Source organism: Phodopus roborovskii, unplaced genomic scaffold, assembly GCF_943737965.1.
Source record: "Phodopus roborovskii unplaced genomic scaffold, PHOROB, whole genome shotgun sequence".
NCBI classification, from domain to species: Eukaryota; Metazoa; Chordata; class Mammalia; order Rodentia; family Cricetidae; genus Phodopus; species Phodopus roborovskii.
Genome location: NW_026126436.1, coordinates 712,501 through 731,015, shown reverse-complemented (window position 1 = coordinate 731,015; position 18,515 = coordinate 712,501).

Sequence of the window (18,515 nt, the reverse complement as noted above, 5' to 3'; positions counted from 1 at the left end):
TTCCTGCAGAGCCGATCAGCACAAGCCCTGCTTGTGCATTTTCCCGTGGTTAGTCCTGCGGTCCCAGCAATTCCACAAGACTCCTTTGAACAAAATTTTGCTTGTCATAGTTTGTTAAGAGCTATTCTACAGGGACCAGGATCAGAAGGATCGTCTGCTGCTGGACTATATTTGGCAGTAAACTTCTGGGCAGAACCAGGATCTGACGGGTCCTCTGTAGCTGGGCGCTATTTGGAGGTACACCTCCAGGCATAAATACCACTGAGATGTACAACTAAAAGCATCAAAGTTCCAGGACAGCAGAATTACACATAAGGTAATTGTAATATCCTTTGCAATTTAAGCTGATATAATATCTGAAGTCAATTGTTCCATAAATATGGCAGATAATTTTACAATGCAGGACTTTAGGAATTCTTTTACTTCATATATAGAAGGAATTTTGGCAGAAGAAAATTATGACTGGGCCAATATTTACTTTTATTTTGTAATAGCAATGGGTTTCATCATTAACATGATATTCTTAAAGAAATGGTTTGAAATTACAGCAAACAATAAGGAACGTGTACAAACCTAGTAGGAGACTTAGTAACAAGGATTCAAAACATTGAAAATGATAGAATTCAAAGCATAGAAAGAAAGGTTCAGAATATTGAAAACAGAATTTGTTTCATGTCTGATACCTCAATAACCAGAACAGAAACAATGCAATGCATTAACACACTAGCAGAAACAGCTCGTTCCTGGTCAGAGGAAGCTACTAATAAGTTTAAAAAACTGCAACATCAGACAGAAAGACTAGATGATAGAATCTCTTCCATGTCTAAGGATAATGGTAAGCTAGCAGATAGAACATTGTTTCTTGAAGGCAGTTTACATGCCATTCAGATAATATCTAAGGATGAGAAGATTAAAAACATGGAATCATTTGTAGTTGGAAAAAGTAAGAAACAGATGCAATGAAGTCTCTATAAAGTTATTTGATTCAAGAAGTTCAGACACTCAAAGAAACAATGGTGTATAGATTTCAGGCTCTAGAAGACCTTCAGTCTGATACATCAGAAGAACAACAGGTAACAGGGCATGAAAAAGATTTAAAATTTTCCACACCATTTAGGGTCAGGGGAGCTTTCCCTGTATCTATTAATGAAAAACCAGCAACGAAAAAACACCCAAAAGGTGTCATTGCATATCAGTGGGAACCAATAAGTATGAAAGATTTAAAAGGTATAAGGGAAGCAGTAGTCTCTTATGGCATGCACTCACCATATGTGAAGCAATTAGTAGAATCATGGGCAAGGAATAACAAGGTAACCCCTAAGGATTGGGATCAATTAATATCAGCTGTCCTTGAAAACTCCTCTCAATTAGAATGGAGGGCTTTATGGAGAGAGGAAGCAAAAGCTCTTGAATTTCAGGGCTTAAAGAAATGTTATAAAGCTCCCCAAGATAAAATTCTTGGTGAGGGTCTTTATGCTGACCAGAAACCCAAGCTGCCTATGATGAACATATCTTGTCTCTATGCAGTACAATAGCTTTGGATGGTTGGGATAAGGTTCTTGAATTAGGAGAGAGGATAGAACTCTATACCAAGATAAGGCAAGGACCTAGAGAATGCTTTAGTGTCTTTCTAGAAAGATTATCTAGGGCAGTACAATTAGAGGTAGCAGACATACATTCTAGGCGAATACTCATAGAATCTTTAGCTTATGAGAATGCGAATCCTCAATGCAAACAGGTGCTTTGGCCTTTAAAAATGTGATCAGCACTCTTGGATGAATGGGTCCTATATACAGGCAACATTGAGTATAATGACAATAAGACTGAAGCATGGGTAGGAGAAGCCATAACTAAAGGTTAGAGAAGACATCAAGATAACAGAGTTCCTTACTATGGTGATTTAGAAGCTTGGGTAGGAGAACCCATCTGCAAAGGTTTGAAGAGATATAAACATGTCAGATGTTATAACTGTGGTATGATAGGACATCTAAAAAGAAATTGTAGGCAAAGCTTCCCTAGGAAAAACACTCCCAGGAATGAATCAAACAGAAGGCCTCAGCCTCCTGGATTATGTAGAAGATGTGACAAAGGCAGACACTGGACAAATGAGTGTAGATCGACCAGAGACAAGCAAGGAAACCCTTTACAATCGGTAAACTCCTTGGGGGGGCCTCTCGAAGGCCCCCACATCACAGGTGGTCCGAACATTCCCAGTCACAGTGGAAGACAATCTCCCACAAGACAATTAGAAAATTCTGTGCCTATTATAAAAACTCATACCGCTCTGAATGACAAACTGGTGACTGAAGTTGAATCAAACATGACAGAAGGAAATAAAAAACGTATATTTTGGCAAACCACTATAAATAGTCATAGGCCTAGATAGTTAAGATGAATCATAGACTGTTTGACGGTTTACTGGACACAGGGTTGGATGTAACTATCATATCTAATAAATCTTGGCCTCGAAGATGACCCCTGCATGAGGTAAATGTTCAATTCTTAGGGATTGGAACCCTGTCTCAGGTGAAACAGATCACGAGATGGATTGAATGTATAGGACCAGAAGGACAGAGAGGAAGGTTGAGACCATATGTGGCAGATGTAGTGATAAATTTATGGGGTCGTGATCTATTACAACAATGGAATACACAGATTAACATTCCTCCAGTATTAGATAGGAACCGTAAACGACCTCATGATTGTGGAAAAAATATTATAAAGTACTATACAAGACAGATACCAAATATCCAGTCTGTACAAAAACAGAATACAAGTGCTGAACAAACAGAGGAACCAAAAACCCTACCTTTAAAATGGCTCACAGAGGAACCTGTCTGGGTAGGACAATGGCCTATGACCTGTGAGAAGTTAGAAGCATTAGAAAGCCTGGTTCAGGAGTAGCTAAATGCTAGACATATTGAGTAATCAACCAGCCCTTGGAATTCTCCTGTATTTGTGATCAAACAGAAATCAGGTAAATGGAGAATGCTTACAGACCTGAGAGCCATCAATAAAGTTATCCAGCCAATGGGCTCTCTACAGCGTGGAATGACCCAAAGAATGGCCTATTATAGTTATTGATTTAAAGGATTGCTTCTTCACTATACCTTTACAAGAATAAGATAAAGAGAAATTTGCCTTCACGGTACCTGATTACAATAATTCTCAACCAGTGAAGAGATATCAAAGGAAGGTTTTTGCCACAGGGAATGCTAAATAGCCCCACCCTTTGCCAATTTTTTGTACAAAAACAGCTAGAAATAATTCGTAAACAGTTTCCACAATCCATAATCTATCATTACATGGATGATATATTGTTAGCTGACTCTAAAGGAGATATATTAGAAAAAATGTTTGAGTAAGTAAAGGAAGTTTTTACCTCGCTGTGGATTACAAATAGCACCTGAAAAAATACAAAAAGGAGAGTCTATCAACTACTTAGGATATAAAATAGGTCTACAGAAAATTAGACCACAAAAAGTACAGATCAGGAGAGATTGCTACCAGACTCTTAATGATCTTCAAAAATTACTAGGAGAGATTTCTCAACTGCAAACCATTATTGGAGTAGAAGGGCATGATTTGAAAAACCTGAAAATGGCCCTAAAAGGAGATAAGGACTTGAATAGTCCACAAATACTATCAGCTGAAGCTGAGAAGGAATTAGAATGGGTAGAAAAGAGGATACTAGAAGCACATGTGGACCATGTGGATCAAAACCTAGACTGTATTCTGGTTATATTACCATCTAGAGAATATCCTTCATTGATTTTGATGCAGAGAGAAGATATCATATTAGAATGGATATTCCTACCACATAAACAGAATAAAAAACTAAAAACATATATAGAAAAGATCTCTGACTTGATTATAAAAGGTAAATTAAGACTTTGTCAGGTAATAGGAATGGACCCAGCAGAAATTATAGTACCGTTAACTAATGAGCAAATTTTCTACTTATGGAAAGATAATGAATATTGGCAGAGAGCTTGCAGTAATTTTTTGGGAACGATTAGCAACAACTATCCTAAAACTGAGAGAATCAAATTCATAAAGCAAATGATTTGGATCCTTCCACGCATTGTAAGAAAAACACCTATTTCTGGAGTTCATACATTCTACACTGATGCAAACAAATCAGGTAAGGCAGGATATAAATCAGGAAAAATTAGCAAAGTGGTTCAAAGCCCTTAAAATTCTGTACAAAAGGCAGAATTGTATGCCATTCTCATGGTACTTATGGATTTTATAGAACCCCTCAATATAGTTACTGACTCTCAATATGCAGAGAGAGTTGTTTTACACATTGACACTGCAGAATTTATTCCTGACAATACAGAATTAACTTCATTGTTTATGCAGTTAAAAGATACTATCATAAAGAGTACTCATCCTATATGTATAACACACATCAGATCCCATACGGGTCTGCCAGGTCCTCTAGCACGAGGCAATGATGAAATTGACCGTTTATTGATACGAAGTGTGCTAGAAGCCTCAGAGTTTGATAAGAAACACCACGTGAACAGCAAAGGTTTAAAAAAGGATTTTTCTATCACTTTGGAACAAGCCAAGGAAATAGTAAGGAAATGTCATACTTGCTCATTCTATAACCAAACTCCTTTACCACCAGGCAGTAACCCTAAAGGTATAAATAGGAATGAAATATGGCAAATGGATGTGTTTCATTTTGCAGAATTTGGAAAATTAAAACATGTACATCACATTATAGATACATTTTCAGGGTTTCAATGCTTCTATGAACATAGTTGAGCTCATGTCTTTGTTGCATGGATGTGGATCATTTGTGTGTATGCCTAAGAGTGGTATTGCAAGGTCCTGTGGTAGACTGATTCCCATTTTCCTGAGGAACCACAATACTGATCTCCAACATGGCTATATGTGTTTGCATTCCCACCAGCAGTGGAGGAGTGTTCCCTTTATTGACCTCCTCTTCATCTTAAGTTGACATTGTTGTTTCTAATTTTAGCTATTCTGGCAACAGTAGGATGTTATCTCAAAATTGTTTTGATTTGCATTTCCCTGATAGCTAAGGATGTTGAGCACTATCTTAAGTGTCTTTCAGTCTTTTTGATTTCCTATATTGAGAGTTATCTAATCAGTTTTGCACCCATTTTTAAATAGGGTTATTTGGTGTTTTGTTATTTAGTTCTTCTAAGGCTTTCAGCTGTGTTGTTAATTCTCTAATGTGACTATCCTCCATGTTCTTCACATGGTCACTTAGTGCAATAAACTTCACTTGTAGCACTGCTTTCAAGTAGTCTCATAAGTTAGGGTATGTTGTGTCCTCATTCTCATTGAGTTTTATGAAGTCCTTAGTTTATTTCTTCTTTGATCCAGGTATGTTGTTGCATTGCACGTTGATCAGTTTCCATGAGTTTGTAATGTTTCTGTGATTTGTGTAGTTGAATTACAAGTTTAAGCATGGTGGTCTTATAATATACAGGGGACTATTCCATTTTTTTTTTTTGTATCTGTTGAGGTTTGTTGTGTTGCATAGTATGTGGTCAATTTTAGAGAAGGTTCCATGTGGAACAGAGAATAAATTATATTTTTTTTTGTTTGGATGAAATGTTCTATAACTTCTGTTAGTTCTATTGTTTCTTTGTTAAGTTTTTGACTGGTGGTCCTATCTAGTGGTGCAAGTGAGGTGTTGAAGTATCCCACTGTAAGTGTGTGAAGTTGTATGTGAACTATGGGTTTCTGTTAGGAATGTGGATGCCTTTGTATTTAGGGCATAGATGTTCAGAATTGAGATTTTGTGCTGATGGATTCCTCCTGTGATGCATACAAAATGACCCTTTTTCTCTTTTGATTGATTTTGGTTTGAACCCTAACTTGTTAGATATTAGGATAGCCACACCTGTTTGCTTCTTTGTTTTGTTTGATTGGAAGATCTTTTCCCAACCCTTACCCTGAGATAATGTCTATCTTTGAAGCTTAGATGTGTTTCTTGTATGCAGCAGAAGGATGAAATTGTCTTCATATCCATTTTGTTAGCCTGTGTGTTTTTATAGGTGAGTTAATATGATTATTGTTGAGGCAAAGTAAGGACCATTGATTGTTTATGCTTGTTTGATTTATAATTGTTGTTGGTGGTATTATTGTAAATATATTTGCTCTGCTTTACCCTTGAGTTCTGGTAAGTGAGATTATCTATTGCCTATGTCTTTGTGAGTGTAGCTAAATTTCTTGGGTTAGAGTTTTCCTCCCAGAACTTTCTGTAGGGCTGGATTTATAGATACATATTGTGAAAATCTGGCTTTGTCATTAAATATCTTGTTTTCTCCATTTATAGTGATTCAAAGTTTTGCTGGGAATAGTAGTCTGGGCTGTCATCTGTGGACTCTTAGTACTTGTAGAACATTTTTCCAGGACCTTCTGGCCTTGAGAGTTTCCATGGAGAAGTCAGGTGTAATTTTGATAGGTCTGCCTTTATATGATACTTGTCCTTTTTCCTTTGCTGCTCTTAATATTCTTCCTTTACGTTAGGCGTTTGGATTATTATGTGTGAGGGGTCCTTTTTCTTTGGTCCAGTCTACTTGGTGTTCAGTATGCTTGTACTTTCATGGGCATGTTCTCCTTCAGATTGGAGAAGTTTGCTTCAATGATTTTGTTGAATATATTTTCTGCACCTTAGAGCTTGGCTTTTTTTGCCTTCCTCTATGCCTATTATTCTTAGGTTTGGCCTTTTAATGGTGTCCCATATTTCCTGGATATTTTGTGTTATGAATTTGTTGGATTTACAATATTCTTTGGTCAATGAATCTATTTCCTCTAGTTTGTCTTCAGTGCCTGAGATTCTCTTCCATCTTATGTATTCTGTTGGTTATGCTTGTGTCTGTAGTTCCTGATTGTTTGGCCAGTTTTTCTACTTTCAGCATTCCTTCAGTCTGTGTTTTCTTTATTGTCTCTATTTCAGTTTTCAAGGCCTGAACTGTTTCCTTCACCCATTAAATAGTTTTTTCTTAGCTTTCCAAAATTTCTTTATGAGGTTTGTTTATACCTTCCAATTTGTTTTTTGTTTTTTTCTTCCATTTTTTAAAGGGATTTTTCTCACATCATCTTTGAGGGGCCTCTATCATTTTTATGAAGATGTTTTTTAAGTCGTTCTCTTCTGCTTTATTTGCTTTGTGGGTGTTCAGGTCTACTTGGTGTAGAGTTCTAGATTCTGGTAGTGTCATGCTTGCCTTTCTATTGTTAGGTGTTTTCTTGTATTGTCATCTTCCAATTGCTTCTTCCAGTAGGTACAGGTTGGTCTCTCTTTCTCTCTTTCTCTCTCTTCTCTCATACTTACCCAGTGGGCTTAGGTATGTCAGAAGTTGAAAGTGTGTAGCTCTGGGTGTTTCAAGCTCTCTAGGAGGTCTTTCCTCAGACAGGAACTTGGTGATTTGGGTAAAAAATCAGGCTCCAGCAGAGGCCCACAGATGGGTCTCAAAAATCTAGCAGGCAGTGACTCATGATTGTCCTCTATCAGAGTCCTGGGCATGGAGTAAAAAATCTGGCAGCTGTGTCTTAATTTTTTAACTCATTTCTATAAATCTATCTATTTCCACATGGTCTTGGCTTCCTAGAGAATGCCTGGACCTGCAACTCCTTTTCTTGCTACATGGCCACCCTCCCAGTGCTTCTCTGCTTACCTTTCCCAGAATTCTCCTCAACTCATAGTCGCACCTATTTTTATGCATCATGTCAATGTGGTTTTCCAAGTGAATCTCAAGAGCTAGGCTGACCAACCATTTGTAAGGATGTCCCTGATGTTTAGTACTTGGGGTTATTTGTTTATGGTTCTTGTGGGGAGCATTGTGTCCATTTCCAATTTCATTAATAGGCAAGAGTGGTACCCCACAGATATTATTAATACTGAAAATTCCTTTAATTTTCTGTTGTGCAGCCTTACTCCCCTCATACCAACAGGGTTATTCCAAGCTTTCCTCCTCTAGGAAGTTCAGCTCACAATTGCTGTGCTGCTGTGATTGTCTGTATCTTTCCATTCCAATGTATCTGTGTTCTGTGCTCTGCTCCTTATTCCACATTGACAGACTCAATAGGTCTCCATCACAAGGACAATTGGACCACAACACTGGAAACTTGCACCCCTATTGTTTAGTAAAGAAAGGAAGGAGGGCAAATTTGTGGCAAACTTAAGCCTTCACCACAACATAGATTCTTCCTTCATTACCAGCATGAAGCTACCAACATAAATGCTATCTTTCTGAGTACTAGCAAAGAAATGATTTAGAAAATGTTAGAATTTTGAAAATATTAAAACAAGCAGGCTTTGATTTAAAAATAATCAAGAAAGAATAATAGTAGAAACAAGGCTTTTATCATCAGGTAGATGCACATTTCTTTAAAAGGTGTGAAAATGTTCATGGCAAGTAATAGTTTAATGCATTAAGAAACAAAACGTTACTATTGTATAAAGAAAATTAATAACACATTTTCACTTCCTTTTAAAATTTTTCACTAAAGAATACTAAAGTAGAAAAACAACTTTAGTAGATTTAACTCTATATTTTTAATTGAAAGGGCTACAATGTGTTTATGTTAATCTTATCAATTATTAATCAATTATTTCAGAGTATGAAAGTTTAGAAAGATTATTTCATCTGCTTGAAAGTGTTAGTCCATAATACATTATAAAATGTTTGCTTCATCATGCTGTTATAATTTGATTTTTTTTTTTTTTTTTAGGGCAAGTATAGCTCAGCAATACAATCTTGAAGGAAAACACAGGTAAACTGAAGCAAGCCCCAAGATGCCTAGAACAAGAATCTGACTTTATAGTTTTCTCTTAGAAAGGCAGCTGTGTTGTAACCAGGGATGGTCATGTGAGGGCCAAACAAAAGGAGAGGGGCCAAAGAAACCAAATTGATATATATATCCTGGTCTTGGAAATGACTTCTATGGAACTGAGAGCAAATGAGTAGTTAAATGAGGTTGACGATTAAACTATCACAACTATTATTCTCTATTCCTATTTAGATATATTAGGTACTAGACTTAGGTTGTCCAGCTTAGGACAACTCTATTGTAAATTCCCTTATGCCTTCACCCTAGGACTAGATATGTAGGTCGTTTTGTTCTCAATTTTTTTTTTTTCCTTAGAGCACACTTGTTATTCACTGATTTGTATATACTTTTGTATCAAGCCTAAATCTTTTCTTTAGACTAAAAGGGGAATTGTAGTCGGATATTCACTTTGTCTCCTTCTGTGGCACTGACCACGCCCATTAGGGGTGGAGCCAGGGGCAGAAGTGACCTCTGGAAGGAGATCAGAGGAGGAGCCAGGGGATGCTCTTGCTGGTGGTTCACAGAGAGGAGAACATCTGGTGGAACTTGCTAGTGTTCTTCTGTCTAGATTGTATGTTATTTCTCCCTGAATAAACATCTATTCGGCCTATTTGTTTATCCTGATCCTTATTTAACCACAGTAGTTAAATCTTCCAGTCTGCATTCATTTGCCATGTCAGTCTACACCTATGGGAAAAAACTCCCAGGAAGAAGTTATGTTTTGTTTTTTGTTTGTTTGTTTCTGTTATTTTATTTACTTATATGAAAATATGTTAACTTAAGTTTTAATTTTTCTAAACAACTTATATCACAGGATCTTTAAAGAAAATTGTGGGCAAATTATTGTACTAATTCTAAGAAACTCAGGAATAATATTTGGTATATTTTATCTCAATTCTTTTATAGATAAGTGCTTTCAAGTAGATATACTGATACTTTTATGAAAAAAAAGTTCATCTTAGTAACAGAAGACTAATTTTACTTCATCACCTCTTTAGAGTGTTCACTTAGCTTCCAGTGGATGGGAATAGAATTAATTAAAAGAAAGAGGCTCATTGGTCGGCTGATTATATGCAATAATTCTAAAACAGTCATGCAAAGGTTTTTGTTTCAAATAATGAATAAATTAATAAGATGAAGAAACATACTTATGAACAAACTGAAAATTATTTTCAAGTGTCTTTCAAAAACTGACAGTCCAAATATGCAATTAAAAATAAAATAAATTTAAGCACTTTCAGGGAAATAAATGTAATAATAATAAAAAACAAACAAAAAGTGTCTTATAATTTTATCTAGTTCTTTGGAAATTCTAAGAGCATTAGAGAAAAACAGAACTTGAAGGTTCTGATAATTCAATTGTCAGAATTATAAAATGTCATCAGTCTAGTGAGATATTGTCACTACTTTTTGTATGTAACCAATTTTTAAAAACAAAACAAAATATGATAATAACCATAGTTCAACAACTTGGTTTTCATTCTGTAACCATAATATCTGGAGGAATTTTGATAGAATTATTTTTCTCTTTTTATTTTGGTACTTAGTAAATATTTGTTAAATGAACAAGTGACTTTTTAACATATTTTAAAGTATTTTCTCTTAGGAAAGAAACTGACTATTTGGGATTCCCTTTGTCTTATGGTATGAAATAATTATCTTTTCTTGTTTCTACTAGCTTATAATGTATTGTAATTATTAATGTTAAAACATTAAAATTAATATGGAATGCATTGACTTTGTTGATAAATATGGGAAATATGTTTAAAAGTAGTCTATAAATTAACTTCAGTTTTGTAACTTTTGAACTTGAGCTTATTCCAGGATTATTCAAAAGGTCACCCAATTGTTTGGAGGAAGGTTTGTGTGAGTACACATAAGTTCTACAAGTGTTAAATCTTAAATAATTATTATTAAATCATAAAAAACAAAAAATTGATGTTTAAATTCTATAAATTAAACAAAAGTATTAATTTAAAGTTTCATCACTATTATTCAATATTTCAGGACCATGCAATGTGCTCATGTCATTTTTGTCAGCCTTATGAAGTCCGTTACAGTTATTCACTCTATCTACTCTCCAGGAGCATGTCACTGTTACAAAATTTAGATGTGATGTGATGGATTTCTTCTATTTTCATTTGTCTGATGTCACATGAGTATTTTGAGTTACATATCTTTTGGCAGAATCATAACATGGAAAGTGTTGTATCCTTCATATATCATTTTATGTGATTCATGATAACTTGAAATATATGTGTCATCAGTAGTGATGCTGGCCTTTATAACGTTACTAAGGGTGTATATAGTTTTTTTTCTGTAATAAAATTACTAAATTTCTTTTATTATAATTTATGAAAGCATTGAGAGACACACCAAAATGTAATGAAAATTCTCATCAAATTTATACCATAGGATGTAGAATTTCTTTTCAATAATTTTTATTGCAGTGTTTTATCATAGTAATTTTCAATTTTTCTTTATTTGTCTGAATTTATTCATTAGAATTCCACTGCAATAACTTTCAGTTTCTTCATACCCTTTTCTTACTTAATGCACACCCTTCCCATCAAGGACTTGGAAATAATTCTTGTAATTTCAGAGATGAAATCTAATCTACCTTTTATTTACTTGTTTGCTCAGATTGTACTGTATCAATGAGTATTGAATTCTTTTATCTTACATCATCATTAAGAATGTTCTCATCCTTTCTGTCACACATGCCTAACTTCTCAAGCAATAAATATTCCATGCCAATATTCTTTATTCTGACTCAGAAATAAAATTGATCTGTTTTGTCTGTTAAAGAACATTTTTTAGAAACCAAAATGCTGCATTAAATACTCATTTGTTTTTCCAACTGAACTTTGTTTCTTGATTCTGTGAGAGAGCAGTACTGTTAAGTATAAATATGTAAAGCAAATATAAGCCTATGTATTTTTGTATCTTTCAAGAGACTATACAGAATTCAACAATTTGTTTTAGTGTATTTACCATTTTTCAATATTTTTCTCAAAAGTACTAAATCTGGCATTTATTATGCACAATAAAACAAGATTCCTTTTAAGTCTATAAAATGTTTAATTGGTTTCATGGTATTATACAGAAAAATAAATGCAAGTTGGATATGTTCATATTCTAGCGTGATATTATAACATCAAACCAGCTCTGTGTGTGAAGTCCTTTGGTTCTACACTTCCTCAGGGAGGCTCTACTTTTCCATAGAAAATAGAATCCATCTACCAATCCACTCTGAAACGTGTTAAAATTTATTGTATTGCTTTTAAATGTTTAATTAAATAAAATAAAGAGAAATAGAGAGATTCATAGTAATTGTACTTTCACTATGTAGCTTCAAATAAAGTGTTTAACCACATCTATTTATGGTGTTTTACAGCAAATCAAAATATGAGATGGAAATCAGTGGGGAATTTTTAAGTATGATGCTAACATTTTAAGAACATCTGGGAATTTTCATCTTATCATGATACTAAGGGTGGAGAGTAAAATAATATCAAAAGTAGTTCAAAGTTTGATGGAGTAAAAAGCCCAATTGGAAGAAGCACTTAGGTCATGACTTCTTTGAATTTCAACAACAAGATTTAAAAAATTTTGTGTAATACTTTTTGTTTGATGGTTATGCAGCATTAGTATGTTTTACTTTAAGCATGCTTAAATTTTGACAAGTTTTTACAAGTGGCAGTATAATAACTTGGGAAAGTAAAAAGCAGGTTGCAAAAATAGTAATAAATCTTAAGAAAAATCTATTTATGACGTCAACATATGGCTGTAATCCCGAGGTTGGTGTTAATTCCAAAAGTAAATGTTCACTCAAGTCATGTTCTTGGTGTTAATGCTGAACACATGAAGTGTAGTTACATACTTAATATTAAATTAAAATGCAAAATATTTCTTGAGTCTGCATGGAGCAGAATGAATAGATTTCAGTACATATATGCTTGCATCTGGTATTCAAATATTAGCAGAGGGATTTTTTTTAAAAATAATCAAGCATTATGTAATTCTTTAATATGAATTCAATGTGTTTTTTTATTAATTTAAAAACGTTTTGGGATTTCTATTATTCCTTATATTTTAAGACACAAGACTTCACTTTATGTCATATTTTTCCTATATTTTGATCAAACACCTCAGGGTTTGGAAATTTTTGAATTATGATTTTGTTTGCTACTTAGTCTTGCTTTTGGTGGAAAGAATATTTTTAAAGATGTTTAAATGTTTTTCAAGATTTAAAAATGATTTTTACATGCTATAAGTGTACCATGTGTGTGCCTGGTGCCTCCAGAGCTGGTATTCTTGAGTATTGTGAGTTACCATGTGGATGCTGAGGACTAAATATGTGTACCCTATAAAAACAACAAGTGGACTTACCAGTAACCATCAGTCTAGCTAGCTTCAACCCTTTTTAGTAAAAAAAAAAAAAAAAAAAAAAAAAAAAAAACTTTTGGATTCTGCATATATCAATTATGCAAATATCATATAACTTTTGGTGAAGTTGCAATGGGCCTGTCAAGAAAATCAAGGATAAGATCTTTTTTTTTCCTCCACGCATTTGGACTTTGGTCACTTGTTATAATGATACCTGTTCATGCTTGTTGAAAGGAATTATATAAATCATTGTAGTTTTGAAATATCCTATACAAAATAATTACTCTAGATATTAATGTGATTTTCATTACTATTTGAATCAATGTTATGATTCCTGAGTTACACCCCAGTCATTCTGATTTAATAGCTCAGGCATATTCTAGGCTTTGGAATTTTATAATTTCCCCCAGTTGATTTTAAGACATAGTCAAGTTTAATAAACTTTGTCATAATGTGTATGAAGAGTGTTTGAATATTACTCCTTCAGCCTTTTTCCTTATGGGCACTAATGTCATTCAAGTTATCAGAATTTCCTTATTTTTCTCTTCATGTTTAACAACCAAAGATTCCAGTGAGAAAAACTTACAAGGATCTTTACTCAGTTACAGCAAAGGCTTTACACCTAAAGATAGAAATTATTTTGTTACTTAAAAACAAAACTCCTTTCAAGAGCTTTCTAACTTATCTTTAACATATAATTTGCTGCATTACTCAGAAATCATCAGGAGATGGTAGATACTTAGAATGAGTAGATCTTTCTATATATCCAAAATGTGTTTATTAATTAAAGCAGATTTTTATATGATCAAGTTATAATTAACATATTTTAAATATATAATCCACCCCACCACTACATGGAATCTGACAATCTCTGCTGGACTCTGCAGAAACATGCACTTACAAATGCACACACTCCCCCCCCAAAAGGCACATAATTAAAAAGAAAATCAAAGTGAAAGCATAAAACTAGCAATTCATTGGGGAGTTTTCAGAAAGCTATTTAAATTTGATCCTGGAATGTTTTATCATTTAGCTAACTGAAAAATATTTTTAAAATCTGATGTTTGTCACATCTCATACCACATAAATTATTTCATATGTGAAGGAGCACCCAGACTAACAAAGCCCTCAGACAACAACATGGTCTCAAGTGGCAGCTCAGACTCCCAACATGAGCAGTGTCTTTATTAGTCTCAGGAGCCACAGATATCAACACAGACCCTGGATACAACAGGTCCACAGATCTAGACAAGACAGATCCAGATATGGCAGATGGTATCATGGACCTAGGTGATAGAACTAGTCACTGTAATTTGTCCTGACTCCTGCAAGGGCACAGCCCTCAGACACTAATACAGTTTCAGTTTGAGGACCTGACTCAGGTTTCATGTGGCCGCTGGTGGCAACATCAACCAGGGATATCAACACAGACATGGACAGCTGCAGAACCGTGAACACAGACTTGTCATTGGCAGAAGCTCAAACCAGAATATCACCATGGCCCCAGATGGCTCTGCATGCCACCAAGATTGGCCTACTGCAGATGGCCTTTGGACTCCAAAGTGATCCCCGGTGGTGGCCTCGACCACATGACCCTATACATTCCCCAGCAGGGACAAAAGTCACAAACCTCAACACAGGCTTCTTTGACTGCACCAAAACCCAAGACTTGGTGTAAGTCATGGCACAGACCCAGACATTTCCCTGGATTAAGGTTGTCCATTGACTATTAATGTCAACCCATTCCTTACCACCCAGTCCCTATCTACACTTATCTTTCCACTGCCCAGGAACCATTCTGTCTCTCTGTCTCTTCCACCTCCCCATCCTGTCCTCTCTCATTACAATAGTGTCTTAATTCCCAGTACTAGGTCTCTTGGTTGGGTTACAGTTGGCAGTTCATTGAGTACTGTCTGCCCCACCCACAGGAAATTCTGTGGAGTTCTTGCCTTTCCTCTCTTTTCTGCTAGGTCTAGAGACCTTTGGGTGCACTTGGTACAGTGGTGCCAGAGGCCAGAGACACCAGGCAAGTTCCTTATCATTTGCCACTGCTTGATCAAAAAGGCTGGTGTAGGGGAAGCCATATATGTCCTCCACCAATTCAGGCCCAGAAGGGGTCACTTGACTGCTGGGTGATTGTGACTTCCCCAAACCAAAAAGTCTGGGAGGGCACCATGTCCAAAATATTTTCTTATTAAACAAGTTAAAAATTAACAAGCAGTTGGCTAATGAGAGTGATGGGATTGCACTGGTAACAGTAGCACACTTTCTTTTCTAGACAAGATATTCCAGTTCTGGATTGTGTTGCTCAGATTCCTATATTACTACTTTGGGAGAATTTGTATACAGCAATTAGGTCATATCACTTTAAAAAGGATACTGTGGTATGTCTACCCTTTTCTTTGTCTATTGTGGTAATACAGATGGTATATGACAGATGGTGATAACAATTGCCAATTATAGCACTGGTGATAAAGAAAGACTCCTCTGCAGTGATGAGAGAAGTAAATGTATTACCCAGAAACTTCATGGATTAGAATCACCTGTATCTTTCAGAACTCTTTATCAGTTCTGGATTGTCACAGTTAAAAGACTACATTCTCATATTTTTTCTCAAGCCATTGTTAGTGTGGGTCACTGTTATACCAATCTAATCTATGTTTATTACATCATCAGCATGGAGTAAAAATTTTTAATGGAATAATAATCTAGTAAGAGGCTCTACTTAGCTTTCACAGTAGGAATACAGCTTCCAGCTTCTGACTGTAATTTATGATCATGTTAAATGGTTACTTACAGCATTAAATATTTCATTTGACTAGGCCTTTGCATGGCATGGACACAACCTACAGGAAGGAACTAAGGTAATTATGACAGTGGTGGCAGCACATATATGGAATATGTATTTTATGCCCAAATAATAGTGACTTAACTTGGTAATGTATCCTCAACTTATGGTTCCTCAATCTCCTGTATTACAATGATACTTTTTCTTGAACTGGTTCTCCCTAGGGGCTTCTTCTGAATACAAAACACTTAGGTTGCCTCAGGATTTCTAGAAATCCACTCTATTATTCTAGTTTGGTTTTACTTTTTCCATACAGAAAAAATGTTATAAGGCAACAGAAACTTGATTGGGGTGAAAAGAAATTCAGAGTAAGTAAAAGCCATGTAGAATGATTTGTGGCTCTAAAGAAAGAAATTAAAGAAGATACCAGAAAACAGAAAGATCTCCCATGCTCTTGGATAGGTAGGATAAACATAGTAAAAATGGCAATCTTGCCAAAAGCAAACTACAGATTCAATGCAATCCCCATTAAAATCCCACCACAATTCCTCACTGACCTTGAAAGGATAATAATCAACTTTATATGGAAAAACAAACAGGATAGCCAAAATAACCCTATACAATGAAACAACTTCAGGAGGCATCACCACCATTCCTGACTTTAAGCTCTACTATAGAACTATAGTCTTGAAAACAGCCGGGTATTGGCACAAAAATACACAGGTAGACCAATGGAATCAAATTGAAAAACCTAACATTAACCCACACACCAATGAACACCTGATTTTTGACAAAACAGCTAAAATTATACAATGGGGCAAGGACAGCATCTTCAACAAATGGTGCTGGCACAATTGGATGAGGGTGTGTAGAAGACTGCAGATAGACCCATTCCTGTTGCCATGCACAAACTCAAGTCCAAATGGATCAAAGACCTCAACATCAATCTAGCCACATTGAACCTCTTAGAAGAGAAAGTAGGAGGTACACTTGAACAAATTGGTATAGGAGACCCCTTCCTGAACATAACTCCAGGGGCACAGACACTGAGAGAAACAATTAATAAATGGGACCTCTTCAAACTTAGAAGCTTCTGTAAGGCAAAGGACACAGTGGACAAGACCAAATGGCAGCCCATAGACTGGGAAAAGGTAATGGGTGTGGTTATTTTCACATATGGTGGATTGAGGTCTCTGTTGTGTAAAAATGTAAAGCTTGTGCATCTTACAATTTCTCCATTTCTCATTAGCAGGGTTCTGCTGGGTGCGGTATAATGACCTCACCTAGTTTGTTAGGTAGAATATTTCCTATGAAAGAAATATAAAAATGTGCATTATGCATAAAGTATTCCCTTACATGTCAATCATATATATCATGTTTGCAAAACAACTTACACAACAGATTTGACTACAATAGTGACCTGAGTTATGTTAGTAGTTCTGTGAGCTACCTGCTCATGAATTTATAGCTCTTAGTCCATTATTAGGCAAAAAGAAAAAAGAAAATTAAGGCTGGATATTATATGACTAGCTGAGAAGAACACTTGAAACCATTTCATATAAAGGGAAGTAAGCCAGTCAGTGAAGCAGCAATTGGAGCATGCTAGGTTTGCAGAACATTGAGGGAACTTAGAATAAATCTTCCCCTTTGAAAATGGCAGAGCAAAGCCACCAAGGGATGTGGGAGTGAAAGAGAAGTAAGGATGAGGAGAGGGGTGTCTCCTGTCCTGTAATTTTTCAGAGACTTATTTCTTCTAATTTTCAATGAGGCAGGCACAGATATAAGCTCATCTATAGGAAAACTTTGTCCCTCAGCAGCTGAGACTGAATGCAACTCCCTTTGGTATGATTTTCAATTTTAACTTTTGTGTTTTAACATAAACATTGTGAGAACTGTGATTCTCCATCCTCCAAGATGCAGTACTGAGCAGTACAGAAAGTAGACTGAAGTATTGCCTGAGAAAAATCTGTTGTGGAGATCGCTCATAAAAATTGACTTTGTTCGTCAATGAGTAGGGGGGAATCCAGGATTGGGACATTGTGTTTTAAGATACTTAATCTCTTCACATATAGCTATAACGCCTAACTTAATGTGATGATATGTTTTCTTCAAATACTTGTCAAAATCTTATTCTATTTAAAATATGTTTAAAATATAACAAAAGACCAAAAGAAATAAAACTATGATACCTAAGAGAGACCAGCTTAATATGCCTTGGAAAAAAAAGAGAACTGATAAGTGTCCCAAGTTTACTATAGTAAGAACACATTATCAGATCATAAGTAGATGAGAAATGTAATAGAAATATTATCAAAAAGATTATTCAATATTAATTTTTAATTCAAGAAATTTTCTTAATTTAATAAATTCACTAAACTCTTAAGATTGTATAAGTTGTTAGAAAGTACCATTTTAAAAATGCTTTCTCATGATTTCTTTAATTCAAGAGAATTAATTCGTATATATTAAAATATAATTTGTAGATCACAACCACATTAAATCCATAGAAGCTAACAAC